Here is a 16,230-nt window from a genome sequence, read left to right on the forward strand (position 1 = left end):
AACTGACTTTAACCAACATGCCTCCAAAATGCTTTTTCTTTGCATCTCTGCTTATCTAAAGCTTAATCAGTGAAACAAGTTCCATGCATCTTTATGAAGCTAAAAGTAAGTTTTTCCTCTTTTCAACTCCCAGAACCATAAACCTCTCTCAGAGTACCCAGGACTTTCTGCCTGAGTTACAGTTATTTCTGGATATGTCTACCAGAGTCTTTATTTCTCATGAAAGTAGTGTTTAGATCTTATACTTTTCTACTGTTGAAGCAACAAAGTACCTTATACTGAGTACTATGAGCATTTTTAAAGAATAAATTAATATATGTGGAGTACTCAAGACAAAAGTAACTCATCCTAGGAGACAATGGAGACAAAATGCCAGCAAATCAATCACTCATTTGTTCACTGAGCCTTTCATTTGTTAAACTTTTGTCAGCTGCAAACGCTGTGCCAGATGATGGGGACACAACATTAAATGGCCTGGTTCTCATCGTCAAGGAACTCATGGATTAGGGGGGAAGACACAGGTATTTGCAGTACAATGGAATAGGTGATGTGGGAACGTAGAGGAGGAAAAGATGAATTGCATCTCAAAATTTCTATAAAATCTCCACATAAAAAGAAACATTTGAGTTGCAAAGAACGGGGCAGGAAAATAGCAGGTGTAAAATCAAAGAAACAAGTTGTGTTTGGGAGTGGTGAGAGTTCAATGTAATCACGTTAAGTGTATTTGCAGGTATGGAGGAAAGTCATGTTGGAAAAATTGATTGAAGCCAGATAATAAAAGGCTTTATACTGTATTAAATGGAGCATATATTTCATCATATAGGTGTTTGGAAATGAGCCAAAATATTGAGGTTATGGATTGGCATCAGATTTACACTTTAGAAGGTAATGTGAAGGATGGATAGGGGATAGGACAGAAGATGGTTAGAAGGTAAGTATGACTTTGAAGATTCTAGCCTGGGAAACAGGATAAGTTTTAAAGGCATTAATTGAGGCAAGAGATATAAAAACATAACAGATTTTGGAAACAAGAAAAAGACATCATATTAAATTTGAGATTGATGGAACCTTCAGGTAGAGATGTCTAGCAGGTGAAATAAGAGACTAGAAACTGTGACTACCTATTATCTAGTCTACCACTGGTTGTGGAATATTTTTATTAATAAAATTTTTAATTTTAATATTTTTTTGCTCTTTAAATCAGTTTATTTTATATTCGGGTGGATGCAATAATTGGAACAGAACATATAAAGAACCTCTTTGTAGACAATTTAGGGAACTTGTTTAAATGAATGGAAAATAATGAACTTCAGTTTCAAAATTAATTATATACACAATTGGAGTTTTCTGGTCTTTAAGAACATAGCTGAAATATTTGAAACAGCTAAGTACTTTGTAAAGTCAATATATACTTCTTAATAATTTTTAAAATGTCAATAAAACCCTTTTTTTCATGGGTAGTATAAGTTTCTCAAACTATACTCAAGGGAAAGTTAGTCCCATGACATGTTTCTATATTTCCCACATTCTAAGAACGTAATTGTTTAAAGAGGTAGCATTGCTTTAAGATGTGAATGTGTTTCCAACTTCAGAAACATTATACCGTGGTCAAACATCTCCATTGGATGCCCTGATGTGCTGAATTTGAACAACTTGGATCCAATCTAGAAGAACTTTTAGAATTTCCTTTACTTCCTTACTCCTAAAACTATAGATCAGGGAGTTCAACATGGGAATCACAACACCATGGCAGGTGGAAGCCAGTTTCATATTCTCCTGGAAATTATTCAAATGAGGCTGTGGGTAACATGTATGACTGGGTTCCATAGAAAATGGTGACTGCTGCCAGGTGGGAGGCAAACCTGGAGAAGACTTTTATCGTCCCTCTGGTAGAAAACATTTTTAGGATGGTGGCCGTGATATAGGTGTAGGAAAAGATGACAACTGACACAGTGAGCATCAAGTTAAGTTCCACAAAGACAGCAAGTAGCATAACGTTGATGACAGTCTTGGAGCACGGAGGGGCAAGAGTTGGTGGAATATCACGAAAAAGTGATTGATGGTATTGGTCTTGCAGGACAGTGAAAATGCAAGACCTGTGTGCACAGAAGCATTTATGGAGCCCATGACGTTTGAGCCAGCTCCCAAATGGGTGCAGACTCTTTGGGACATGACAATGGGATAGTGAAGTGGGTTCCAGAAGGCTACAGAATGGTCCACTGCCGTAGCAGCCAGGCGCTAACTGGTTGAGAGTGTTGCATAAACCAACAATTGCACAACATCCCCATTGTCCTCCGCCACCTTTCTATCCTCGGAAACCATGTCCAGCACAGACATTTGCTTTAGTATCTGGAAGACGATCCAAGCCTGGAAGTCAGAGAAATGCACCAGGAATTTTTGTCTTTGGTTGTTTGCAGACTCCAGAAAATGCCCCTCCAGAAATTCAGAAGTAGAAACAGTAGGAGCTGCTGAGGATTTCTGGTAGTCATGACACAAGGAAATAGCACTGAAGTGACTGAATTCTTTTTTCTGGGATTTGGCGCCCAACAGAGGTTTCAGTATGCCCTCTTCATTGTATGTCTAGCTATCTATGTGGCCTCTATGGTGGGTAACATTGGAATGATTCCGCTCATCAAGACGGATTCCAGACTTCAAACACTCACGCACGTCTTCCTACAACATTTGGCTTTTGTTGATATCTGCTATATCTCTGCTATCGCTCCCAAGATGCTGCAAAACTTCACAGTAGAAAAATGAAAATGTTTTATAAGTAAAACAAAAAGTATGTAGTCTTATATACAGCAAAAATACTGTATAATGAAAATTATTATTATACACTGTCAAGATAGATAAAAACATAAATTGCCATTTGGCTTACTTGGTTTGTATTTCATAACTGGGAAAGGAGATGCATAAACTGATTACCAAATTTGTAACTTTTCACATACGTTTGATCCAAGTTGTTTGGGATGGTGACTTCAAGTTCCTAGACTGGACTCATTCCCAGTTCGTAAAGACCAGGGGGCTGACATTTTGCAAAACATTTCCCAGTCCTTTCTGGTGGGACATTATCATGTTTTCCTTTGCCTTTACTCTCTGGAATTGTATCCTAACTACTGTCCTCTCTGTGTGCCATAAAAACTTACTCAGTAGTTTGGTTGTTTAAAAGGGTTATGTTAGTATTAAGATATATTCAATTATTTTTCCAGAAACCACTGAAACCACAAAAAAGATAAACTGAAAGTTAAGAATTCTTTTGGTTTCTCTGAAGGAATTATATTAATCTTGTAAACTATATGTTGAGAAAGTTTTATATGCAGGTTAAATATTGGTCACCCATCAAGTTAGAATGATAAGCTCTCATTTGATGGCTTATACACACTTAGGAAAATAATTTTCTTATATTTTAAAACACACTCTCAAATTCCTGAGCCACTGGCAAACATTGAAAACTGGGCTCTCAGCTAACTGTTCTGTACTTCATGGAGGAAATCGTGACAGCAGCTGGAGCCAAAGTCTCATGGCATATTATGGGGTTTGCCAAGTTAATTAAATTTAACCGAAAAAAATTCCCAAAACAAAATCCCACCCTACATCACATTATTGTTAACTATAATATTTAATTAGATATAAGTTTTAGAGAATAAAAATATAAGCCATAGACTGGGGAAAATATTTTGTAAAGCATATATTTCATAAAGGCTTGTATTCAGATAGACAAAGAGCTATTATCACCCAACAATAAGAAAATGTCCAAATTATAAAATGGACAAAAGATCTGAACAGACACTTCACCAAAGAAAATATACAGGTCACAATAAGCATGTGAAAAGCTGCTCCATATCATATGTCATTAGGGAATTACAGACTAAAACAATGAGAACCACTACACACATAAACAACCACACATCTATTAAAATGGCTTAAGTCCAAAACACTGACAATACCAAATGCTAGCAAGGATGTGGAGTAACAGAAACTCTCATTCATTCCTGGGGGGATGCAAAATGGTAGGGTCATTTTGGAAAGCACTTTGGCAGCTTCTTATAAAACTAAACATCTTACCATACAGTCAAGCAAACACTCTCCCCGGTATTTACCCAACTGAGTCAAAGCTTATCTCCACATAAAAACCTGTAAACATAAGTTTATAATACTTTATAATTGCCCAAACTTGGAGGCAACCAAGATGCCCATCAATAGCTAAAAAGATAAACTGTGGTATAGCCACACAGAGTATTATTGTGATAAAAAGAAATGAGCTATTAAGCCACAAAAAGCTACAAAAAGAATATTAAATACCTATTGCTATGTGAAAGTCTATCTGAAAAGGCCGTATACTATATGATTCAAACTATATGACATTCTGGAAGGGCCAGGGGTTAAGGGAGAAGAAAAACTGAATATGTGGAGCATGGGATTTTTAGGGCAGTAAAACTATCTGTATGGTACTGTAATGATGAATACATGACATTATGCATTTGACAAAACCTATAGAATTGCACACCACAAAGAGTGGACCCCAATGTAAACTATGGGCTTTAGTTAATAGTAATGTATATCAACTGTAATAAATGTATCACACCATTTCAAAATGTTAATAATAGGGGGAAATGAGGGTAGGAGAGGGGAGGTATTTGGGAACCTCTGTACTTTTTGTTCCATTTTTATGTAAACCTAAAACTGCTATAAAAATAAAGCCTGTCAAAAACAATGATAGAAGTGACTACATTATTTGTTCTTAAGAAATATAAATAAATGGTATAAGAATGTTGGTACATTCCATAAAGATTCTAACTAGAAGTGTTTATGAAGACTTCACAGAGGTAGTGAGATTTAAGGATTGAGTAATGAGCTAAATTTAATGAGAACAATTAAAACAAACAAGAAATACTTTATCAGGTAACATTTCATAAACAGGACTGTGTTGAAAGTCATTCAGACTGCATTGTGTTGTGCTATATTGAGAGAAAAGAGTGGCAGAGCAGGGAACAACAGCGTTTGGTTTAAGTATTATTTTTCTTATATAATTTATCCCAATGTAATCATATTTTTTCTTACCGCTTTAAAAGATATGGGAAAAAATTATGTTAGGGCTGTATTAATGAATGTTTGTGGACATGTTAAAGTCATCTAATTTCTCCCATTCCGGAAATATTTTCCCTGTGTCAGTGCTGACATCTTTACTCGCCATTATAGTTTCCTCTTTCCTTTCACTGACAAAATTTTCAAAAATGTGAGCTATATTCAATTCTTCAGCACCAGTGCTTTAGTATTTTCCATGCACCTACCTTTGCTTCCTTAAGAATCAGTCTCAAGAAAGACTTCAATGATCTCTTCCATGCCAAACTCAAAGGTCTTTCCTCCAATCTCATTTTTTGACACCCCTGTAGACTACCCCATTTTTTAAAGTTTCTCTTTCCCCAGATTTTAAACGTATGGGATCCCCACCCCCATCCTACTACTCTGACTATCCTGGTGATCATTCCCAGACCGATGCATCCTCCCCCCACTCTCCAACTGCTGAGCTGTGAGTATACAAGTGTGAATAAGACAGGTTCCTGGACCTCACAATCTAGTGGAACTGAGACCAACTGGCCTATCAGCTCTAAGAAGGGGCAGAAGCAGAGCACTAACGGGGAACTGGGTAGCAAGGGATCAGCAAATAGCAAATGCAAAGGCATGATAGAAATAGCGTCTGATATATCAGATACTGGGTGAGAAGTTCAGCGAGGCTGGAGTTTAAAGGTAGGTACAAAGTGGAAGACCAAGAGAGCTGAAAGTAGACTGAGGACTGATCAAGTAAAAGACCTTATTCATTATGTTAAGGCACTTTCCCTGTAACTAAGGAGCATAGTCAATGCTCAATAACTACTAGTTAAGTACTGGCTGGAAGAATTAATCAATCAATAGACCAACTAGCATGTATTGAATAGGAATGGAAAGATAAGAAATGGTCTCTAATTATGAGAAATTTATTATCTAATTGTAGGAGGCCAACAGTTTATAAAATGAGAAAGCATGATACTACTAAATCAAATAGGACATTTAATAAGTATGGGAGAAATAAGGAGTAATACATGTGTTGATAGTCAAATGTATACTGACTATTGCAAGTAGGTGATTTAGATTTGAATTAGGCGTTGACGTTGAGTAGAATTTGTATAGGGTGAGAAGAAAAAGAAGGTCATTTTAGGTAGGTGGAAAAGCTCAAGCAAAGGCATGGGGCTTAAAACTGACCAAGGGTGCACTGGACAATTCTGGCACTGGCCTTAATGAGCATTATGGAGTGCTGGGAAATGTGATAGTAATTGATGGGTGTGGTAGCCCGATGCAAAAACAAAACAAAACAAACAAAACACAGAGATAAACTGCAAAAAAATTTTGATAAGAATTAAAATTGAAGACTAAATCACGGGCAGAATGAGCAACATAAGTGTAGCCTGCTATCAATACAACAAATGGAAGTGAGGCAAAATTCAGATTGCTCAGAACATAAGCAGACCCAAATACACTTGGAAGTTTAGCACAAGAATATGGGGCATCTTACCTCAGTGAAGATTAATTTTTCATTGAATTCTGTTTAGACAGCTAGGGGTACATGGGAACTAAGATAAAATGGGGCCCATTCCTAGGTAAATTTCAAATAATAAATATAGGAGATGGACAGACAGACTGTGGTGTGTGTGTGTGTGTGTGTGTGTGTGTGTGTGTGTGTGTAACCTGAAAAGTGCTAGGAGAAAAGAAATCCTGGAGAATGCTTCCCCTCAGAGTAGGGAGAGCCTTTCTCTCTATGACAAATTCAGAAGCCATAAATTTCAGTTAAAAAACAAAACATGCAAGTGACAAAAATAAATAAATACAGGAATGAGCAAAAGTGTCTTTATAGTTGTGAGCACATGAAACACAGAGCTTTTTCTTGTATTATTATTTATTTATTAGTTATTGTATTATTTATTATTATTAACCTACTTTTGCTCACCCTATAAATAAGCAAAATAAATAAATCAGTTAATTAATTAATTAATCAGCAAAATACTCATATTACACACGTAGGGAGAATGTAACTCATATCTCAGACAATGGGCTATTCTTCCTATGGAGAAATGGGCAGAGGATAAGAAAAGAGGGTTCTCTTAAAATGAAATATCTCTCAAATTCATAAGAAGATACGCAAATAGGTATGTATTAAGAGAAACAAATTTAAACAGCAGTGAAGCAAAATTTGCACCTACCTGAAAGGCTAAATGCAAAATGCAGTGTTATCAAGGCTATAAGGAAATAGTACCTCTCATGATATTTACTGAGAGAGTAAATTAATAACTATCTCTAGTGAGCCTATTTGGCAGCATTTATCAAAATTAAAATGTGTATATTCTCTGTCATCATAATTCTACTCCTAGACATAGATTACCACATGTGTGAAATTACATATGCACTTGATCAGTCATTGCGGCATTATTTGTAATGGTGAAAGAAAGAAAACCACCTAAATTTTCATGAATGGAGGGCTGATTACATAAACCATGGTATATCCACACAATCAGATACTTTTAAATTGCTAAAAAATAAAAAAGAATGAGGAAGTACTTTACAAATGGATTAAAATGGCAAGAACTTTAAGGTGTAAAATAGCATGTAGTATATGCTACAAGAGTGAGATAGAAAATTCATTCCAAGAATATTCTCATATTTTTATGATGTTTGAACCACATGAATATGTTAGCAACTCAAAATCATATGTGTCTGCATCTGTTTGAACAGATTTGCTCAGATTCTGTATTGGAGGAATCAGCTATACTGTTATATTCATTCCATTAATACAGGATAATATTTAGTTGATGATATTTAACACAGGAGTAGATTTTTATGCTGATGGTGTACGACCACATTTTACTTTAAAAAATTTATTTGAAAATTTATTTCTTCTTTTTGCATAATATCCTTAGTGAATTTTTCTGCTCTTATATTACATGAAGCATATCCCGAAATACTATTGTATACCAGGAATTTTTTATTTTTTTATTTATTTAATTTTTATTTTAGTTTTTATTTATTTTTATTGAATTTATTGGGGGTAACATTGGTTAAAAAAATTATATGGGTTTTGGCGGTACAATTCTATAATATATCATTTGTATAGTGTATTGTGTGTTCACCACTCCCAGTCAAGTCCCTTTCTATCACCGTTTATCCCCCCTTTAACCTTCCCTTACCTCTCCCCACCCCCTTTCTTTCTGGTACCAGGAATTTTTTAATAAAACTCCCCTGTCATCAGTGAAATAATCTACCTCACGGTATATTTCCACAAGTTTATTTATTTCCATTTACTTTTAAATATTACATATAATTAAAACCAGAGCTTTGACTTGGATCTCCCATTTTTTTCTTTATGTTCAATAAATCTCCCTTGTTTCCAGATCATATTTTTACTTGTACCTCTACCCTATGTTCTGGACCATCCGCTTTCCATTGTTTCTTGCTACCAAATAGCCACAGGTTCTCTTAATATACACAGAGAGACTTACCTGATTTCTTTTCTAAAATGTCTGACATTAGTTTCTGAATATGTTAAATAATGAAACAAAATAAAATGTGTTTTTAAACCTTGCTGTTTTATCCAGGATTCTTAATAATTGCATCTATTTCCTTCAAAGCAACTTCCTACAGCAAAGAACTCTTAACCCTCCAACTCTTGGTAATGCTTCTACTTTTCTCTTAAAGACGGACATACTTTTCTGTCAAGTACATTAAAAAGCTATGTGCTGGCCGGGCCGGGCGTGGCTCAGCTGTTGAGCATCGACCTAGGATCCAGGAGATCATGGTTCGATTCCCGGTTAGTGCACATGCCCGGGTTGCGGGCTTGATCCTTAGTAGGGGGCCTGCAGGAGGCAGCCGATCAATGACGACTCTCTCATTGTTGATGTTTCTCTCTCTCTCTCCCTCTCCCTTCCTCTTCTTGAAATCAATAAAGATATATCTAAAAATAAAAATAAAATAAAAAAGCTATGTGCTGTTTCTAAGATTCTACTTCTGTATCTATTAAAACCAACTATTGTCCCAATTCTTTCTGGCTCTGTCACAAAATAGCATTCTGTGACATGGGGCACCCCCTTCAGGTCTTTGTTCAAATGCCAATTTCTCAGGGAAACACGCGCCTGGTCATTTTATTTAAAACTGATACTTATTTTTCACTCTCAATTCAGGGACCAGCAATTTCCCTTTGCTTGTATAGAGAGATGTGTGTATCTTCATTCATGTACATTGCATTAAAAACAGACTATTTTTAATACAAATTATTTTTATGTAAAGATATAGATACACACATTTACTCGATAGAAGCTTCATGAGGGTAGAAAATTTTATTTAATTTTTTCATTTCTTGTCCACTGCTATATCTCCAAGTCTAGAACAAAGTGTAAACCCAATCAGATTAAATCTTCAGGTTTATAATTAAAAGACTGAGATAAAATCTGTAACTTGAAAGGTTAAATTTTATAATGCCTTTGATAACTATCCACTTTTTACAGGAAATGTTAATGAGAAAGCCAGTTCTAAAATTGGGCCAGCCTAGGAGAAGTACAAGAAAAGGGGGGCATTGGGGGGAAAGCAAGGGTGAAGCTCAACAACAAAAGTGAACATCTAAAGCATTACCGTCAACAACAAAAATATCAGCAGTGCAGTAAGCACTTTGTTTAGAATTTCATTTTCCTAAATGTCCTCATCTAGACAAAAATATACTCATCATGTGTCTACATATGAGCACAACATAGCTCATCTTTAGTTCTAGCTAGAGATGGTTGAGAAAGGGGGAAGCGCCAGCATGTCTGAAGACCTCATTGCACGGGATCCTTCGCTGGAATCCTGAGTCACTCAGTGCATTAAAAGAGTTTCAAAGAGTTCTGATCTGGGTTGTAGGTAAAGCTAGCTATGGTGGTTAATCACCATCGCTAGGATTTTTAACTATTTTAAATTCTATTTTGGATTTATATGACCTAAAAAAACAACCCAGTACCAATAAAGGTAGCAAATCCTTTTAAAGAAAACAAAGCATTATATAACTTTAACCAAGAATGGGAGTTTAGAGGCAATTTGCATGTCCAGAATTTTAGATTTCACATCAAATCCAATCTTTGGGAATTAAAATTCATTGGCTCAGAGGAGTCTGGCAAGACACAACAGTCTCCTTCTCAATTCAGGAGGGCTGTCCTAAGACTAGGGCTGGCTTTTACAGAGGACAATTTAGAATTAAAAAAAAAAAAAATCATTGGCTCTGGGCAAAGTCTTATTTCTAAGAAAAGAAAAAGTAAAATAGTTTGAATGTGTGTGTGCATGTGTTTTAAAAGTAATGCTGATGAGCCAAAAAGTGAATTTATCATAAATATTTTGAAGAATTTTTCCTACTCAGATTTTGTTTAAAAGGAAAATACATTTTTAAATAGAGTCTTTCATGACATTTGAAAGAGAAGTTTTAAACCATTCTCATATGTTTATTCTATTTAATCAACTATGCTTTTCTATTTATACTCTAATCTAAATGTTCATGCATTAAATCTTAATAACAATTTGTAAATAATTGTGTGACATGAAACCTGTCCTAACCGCTTTAGCAAGACAAAGATAGGTTTCAAATAAAAGAGGACATAAGTGGGAGTAGGAAGAATATTTTGTGAAGGTATAATTAACTTGGATTTTGCTCTGTAGGAGCCACTTTTCCCCCGCCCTCTTCGGATATAAAAAAGTGAGTTAAAGGTTTGAGATTCTCCTTGTGGTAATGCGATTACAACTTTCTATAGTCCCTAACTGGGGTCTTTTTCCTTCAATTGTCAAATTCTTTTAGTGAGAGCACCAGATCTTATCACATATACTTGCTTTTAAAAGACACACAGCAAAAATACAGCCAACAACCTCAGCAATACAGAAAGGAATCTACCATCTCCTTCATTATTCACATTAGAGATCAACAAGTGGAGGCCTTATATTCATTGCTGTAGATTTCAAAGCCTACTATTTTTTCCTTCCAAATCTATTATGCTTACATTTTCTGCATGCATTTACTATAGCTTAAAAGTGCAATCCTAGGAAAATAAAATGTTTACAAGATTTTTTTTTGTAGTATATGCTTTTTGAGATACTTAAGTACATAATATTTATTTATTAATTAACTAATGTTTAATCAAACCCTATCTTTTATGTTTAGCATTTTTCTTAATCTGCTAGGGCTGCTATAAGAAAATACCACAGACTGGGTGGCTTAAACAAGAGAAAATTATTTCTCACAGTTCTGGAGGCCAGAAAGTCCAAGGTCAAGGTGCCGGCAAGGTAGGTCTTATTCTATGGCCTCTTTTCTTAACTTGTAGGTGGCCACCATCTCACTGTGTGTCACATGGCCGCTTCCTTGCGCACTGGTGGAAAGAGAGAGAGCACTGTGGTCTCTCTTCCTCTTCTTATAAGAACACCAACCCTGTTGGATTACAGCTTCACTCTTAACGACCACATTTAACCCTAATTGCTTTCTTAAAGGCCCCATGTCCAAATACAGTCATACTGGAGGTTAGGGCTTCAATACATGAATTTGGCGTGGACACAAACATTCAGTCCCTAAAAATATTTTTATTAGATTTTGTATGCCAGTATTCATTAATTAAAAGGGAAAGTGTTTTGCTTGGATACTATTGAGCAGATTATAAGACAATGCCCTTCAGAAGAGCAGTTTACACTAATCTGTTGAGAATTCTCAAGAACCAATCTAACAGCCGCAAAACTTTTGCCCTATAATCGAAAATCAAAGTGTTCACACTGAAAAATGTTAATATGTCATACCTCCTACTGTTACTAACCCAATACTGATACCTACTAATTATAGTTATTTAATATCATATAATTGTAGAAAAGATGTCAAAAGTTATTGAAAATGAGTTTTTCGAATGGCAGCAAAAGTACTCTTTTTAAAGATGCGCTTCAATATCTAGGTATAAACATTCAGTATGAAAGACTCTCCCCTTGTCTCTCCCCTCCCTCCACCTTACTTTTAAACTCGCTGTTCTCTCCCTGTATTTCCATTTTGAATTTGACCAAGGTCAGATCCAATTTTTAAGTATTAGCTTTGCAGGGCAGGAAAGAGTATTAGTCAAGGTTCAACCAGAGAAGCCAAGCCAGTAAGAGATCACATCGATGAGCAAATATATGTCTATTCATGTAACTGTGGAGGCTGGAGGAGCAAGGAGGAGGCCTGCAGGCAGGAAGGCAGGGAGCAAGGTCATGGGCCAGCTGGGACCCACTCTCAGGGTCGGGGCTTGTTGTCCACAGCTGGTAGGTCCTTACTCAGAGAAGACCTGAACATAAAGTAAAGGCCTTCAGATTCATTCAGGCCTACACAGGATACTCTCCTGTTCAATTAACTCAGCTGATGAAGGGCTTTAATGACGTCTGCAAAATTCCTTGACGGAGGAACCCATATTAGTGTTTGAATAACTGGGAGCAGTTGTGCGCACTCTGCAAAATGGTTTTAACTCCTCCGGACTCTTCCACTTATACTCATGTAACAATCTTAAACTGGTTATTAAAACTCTGCTTTTTAATTTCCACATTTGTGAAATGGGAACCAGATCTGTATTATAGATTTGTGAGGATTAAAAACGTATCGCAATTAACAGTTACTATCAATTCCTCCTTTTCAAAGACATTTGACTTCTAACTAATTCAGTTCTCATTGTGAATCCTATAGTGCTGAGTATATATTTCTTTCTTATTGAAGTTATGAAAATTTAGCAACTACATAGCAATACAAATTAAATAAATAGCAATAAAAATCAACTGCCAATAAATAAAAGGTTTAAAAACACATTTATAAAATACAGAACTTGAGCAACTACTATGTATATAAAACACAGATTCACTGCAAATGATTTTTAACTCTGCAAACTACTTTAGAGTTCATATTTTCAGAAATGCAATATAATGTTAACTGTATATTTATTATATAGTTTCCTTTATAAATCATACACTAACAGATGTTTTAAACATATCCTATCTCTTTGATTTTTTCTTTTCTAGGTATAAATGAAAATTATAGTTTCAATTAAAATATTAGCTTACCATCAGGTTTTTTCAAGAACACAGAACCGAAAAAACCAGCCGCCTCTACAACCTTTCCCCAGCTTCCTTCCCAACACCCAAACATACATACTGTTTTAGTACTGTGCTTTAAAATATCACACCTGACACCTTGCCTCATACACAGAAATTGGAATGACCATATTTCAAAACTGCAAAGTCTATCTCATTTTAAGATAAAAGAAGCACAGTATACAGCAGGAACATGAGACAACGATGAGAACAAATAGTGTAGAGAATGTTTTCTCTCTTTAGGAAGAAAATGTTAACTTCTGTATGGGTGGATTTAAATGTTAACAGCTAAAGCGGGAAGTGGCTCTCTAAGGGGCACAGGGTATAAATTCACATTTTTAAAACTCCATATTCTGTGACCCAGCTCTAAGTGCATTGTTGATAGCAGACTGAATCTCTCACCTAGAGTAACTCAGAAAGCTTGATGAAATACAAACACAAAATAAATGATGGCATTAGAGAGCAACCAAGGCAGTCGCAACCTAAGGGCCCGGCTCCTAGGTGAGCGAGACAGGTATTTCAGGGCAGGGACAGATGCAGATTTACCCCCTCCGCATTCCCGCCACTGGCGCGGGCCTCCCCCTCGCTGCAGTGGGGGAGCTTCCATGGGAGGCCGCCCCCCCCCCCCCCCGCTTCGCTGTGCTGTTTGGTCTGCTCACTGTTCTTACCCCCATTTGACATTACATTTAATTTTTATTCTCTCTTCCTGCACTAGAATATACCATACGTGAGGAAAGAATTTTTTTCTACTTTGTTTACTGTTATATCTCCAGTATTTACAAACAGAACTAACACATCGTAGACACTCAAGAACATTTAATTATTGGTCAAAAGCATTAACATATTGTGAGGGATACAAAGCCGTTTTGAATGCATTCAAAGACAGAGACACCACTGCTAAGCCGAGCGGAATTTTCAGTGAAGAGATAAAATTGATATGATGTACAGATTTAAATTTGAAAAAAAAAATTTTTTCTCAGACCTTATTTTCCCAGTGAAGCCTTTTGAAAGGGGGGTAGGCGTGCTCTCTCTTTTTTAATCAACGGGTCTCGCAGACAAGCTGACAGGTTGCAGCTTTACAATGCTAACTAGAAACCAGTGTTGTCTGTTCAGGTTTTATGTGTTCATCTTCATTAATAGGCTCTCTCTTAGTCTGTAAATGTCAAGTTATTCCGCATTCATACAGCAGCTATTCATTCGCCAGGCGCTCTGTAGCTGTTGGGGACGTAGGGTTCCTGCTCCCAGGAAACTTACAACTGCATTTTTCTCCAGTATCTAATAGCACCTTTTACCCACAGCTTTAGTAATGTCACGTAAAGTTATGTGGTTATTTGTGGAAATCTTGACACCTGTATCATTGACCTTCGCTGCTTTGGGTCCAGCCCAGAATAAACACTCAAAAACAGACGATGTGACCTAATGTAAACGCATTTTGACACAGATGGCCTGAGTTCTATTTCCTATAATGTGATTAGCCTTTGTAGTAGATAAGAGTGTCTCCATGGTCTCAGTTTCTTTACCTGTAAGGAAAAGTTAATAAACCCCATTCAATGCAAAGATTATTAGGAGGATAACATAATAGTTGATAAAAATGTTTTTGAAAACTTAATGTACAACTTACATTATCATCTCAATTGGGAGATGACACTGTGTGACGTGACAAAGACCAAGCTTCGGAAGGAGACAGGTTGAAGGTCAAATCTTAGCCCTGGGACTCAGCAGCAGATGGAAACAATGCCATTTAATTTATAAAGTTAATGTGGGAATTAGAATTGACATATTTAAAAAGCCCAGCACCTAGCACAGTATCAGTGAACACAGTAAATGGCATTGTCAGCTGTTTTTATTTACTATAATATTTTGGCACCTAATCATTTAGAATCATTATTTCCTTCTTCTTTTATACACCCTGATTTTCAAATCTGTAGAATGGGAAAATATATTGTATTGGGCTCTTTCAAAAAAGGCTCCCTCAGAAGCACTGCGTTATTAACAGATTGTAATTCCCAGGCAAAAGTCATTATTATCCGACCCTTGAGGGCAGCCTTTTGATGTTTTTTATTAGATTTCAGCACGGTCAGCTCTGAAGGGAGAGACAGAAAAATCACATTCAGGAAAAGCTCTTCGGGGCAGAACAGCAGAGGAAAATAAGAGTGATGAGGTAATACAAAGTGTAAAGTAAACCAAGGCAAAGGGCCAAGGATATTCATGCGAAGGGAGACTGGAGACAATCAGCTCTCACGTACCTCCAGCTTCCAGCTCCTTTCAAAAGGCAGGAGACAAAGAACACTCTTCCCCGGCAGTTTTGAAAAGTCAAAGTCAAACAAGCCCCCTCACTTCCACTGTCCTTAGGGGACGAGCCTTCACACTCCACTGTTGGCCTCAGATCACCAGCTCTACTGACGTCCTCTAGTCACACAGTGGAGATGTTTACAGTGTGTGGAAACTCAGTTCTATTTTCCATTAATCTAGTGTCGAGGTTATTCTCTTAAGCAAGTGAAAGCAGAATAATGAAATTTTCAAGTCATTTTTTCACAGTTGGGGTGTATAGGCTTTGTGCCTTCACTCAAAGCTCCCAGAACTAGGAGGGTTCTCTCTCCTTTCTTATCTCAAGTATATTTTTTTCTTTTGAAAGGAAAAAAAAAAAGTAAGCTTTATATTATAACAGCTAGAAATTCGGTGATGTTTTGGCACACTCTGAACCTGTGTTATGCCATTATTGCATTCTGCCTCTATACTAGCGGTTCTTTATACACTTTGAAGGCCCGGAACCAATATTCTGTTCCTAAATCTATCATTTAATGCTTTAGAAGCAAAGTGACCTACTTTATGAACGAATACTCTGTGAACCAATTAACAAACTTAGTTACATCACCTACTTGCGAATTTTATTGATTTCATGGCACTTCACTTTAAAACCAGTGTGTGGGGATTTAGGTCACATTTTGATAATTCAGCCCATAGAAGCCTAACTTTTTTTTATTCTCTGAGCATAGCTGAACATTCTTTTTATTCTCTGGTCATAGCTGAACATTCAAGAGTATAACAAAGAGTCATATTATTCTATATCATGAGCTCAAAATTTAATTTATTGTTGTAAAA

General features: G+C 36.3%; 1 pseudogene across 1 annotated transcript in view; it reads right to left on the reverse strand.

The window, feature by feature from the left end:
* Positions 1–1,608: 1,608 nt before the first annotated feature.
* Positions 1,609–16,230, reverse strand: part of LOC308552588 (olfactory receptor 5AK2-like) — a 62,501-nt pseudogene continuing 47,879 nt past the window's right edge. Inside the window, exon 3 of the transcript in view lies at positions 1,609–2,219. The product of the transcript in view is annotated as an olfactory receptor 5AK2-like (transcript). The remainder of the gene's footprint in view (positions 2,220–16,230) is intronic.

Source organism: Miniopterus schreibersii (genome assembly GCF_964146895.1).
Source record: "Miniopterus schreibersii genome assembly, chromosome: 2".
In the NCBI taxonomy this organism is placed as follows: domain Eukaryota; kingdom Metazoa; phylum Chordata; class Mammalia; order Chiroptera; family Miniopteridae; genus Miniopterus; species Miniopterus schreibersii.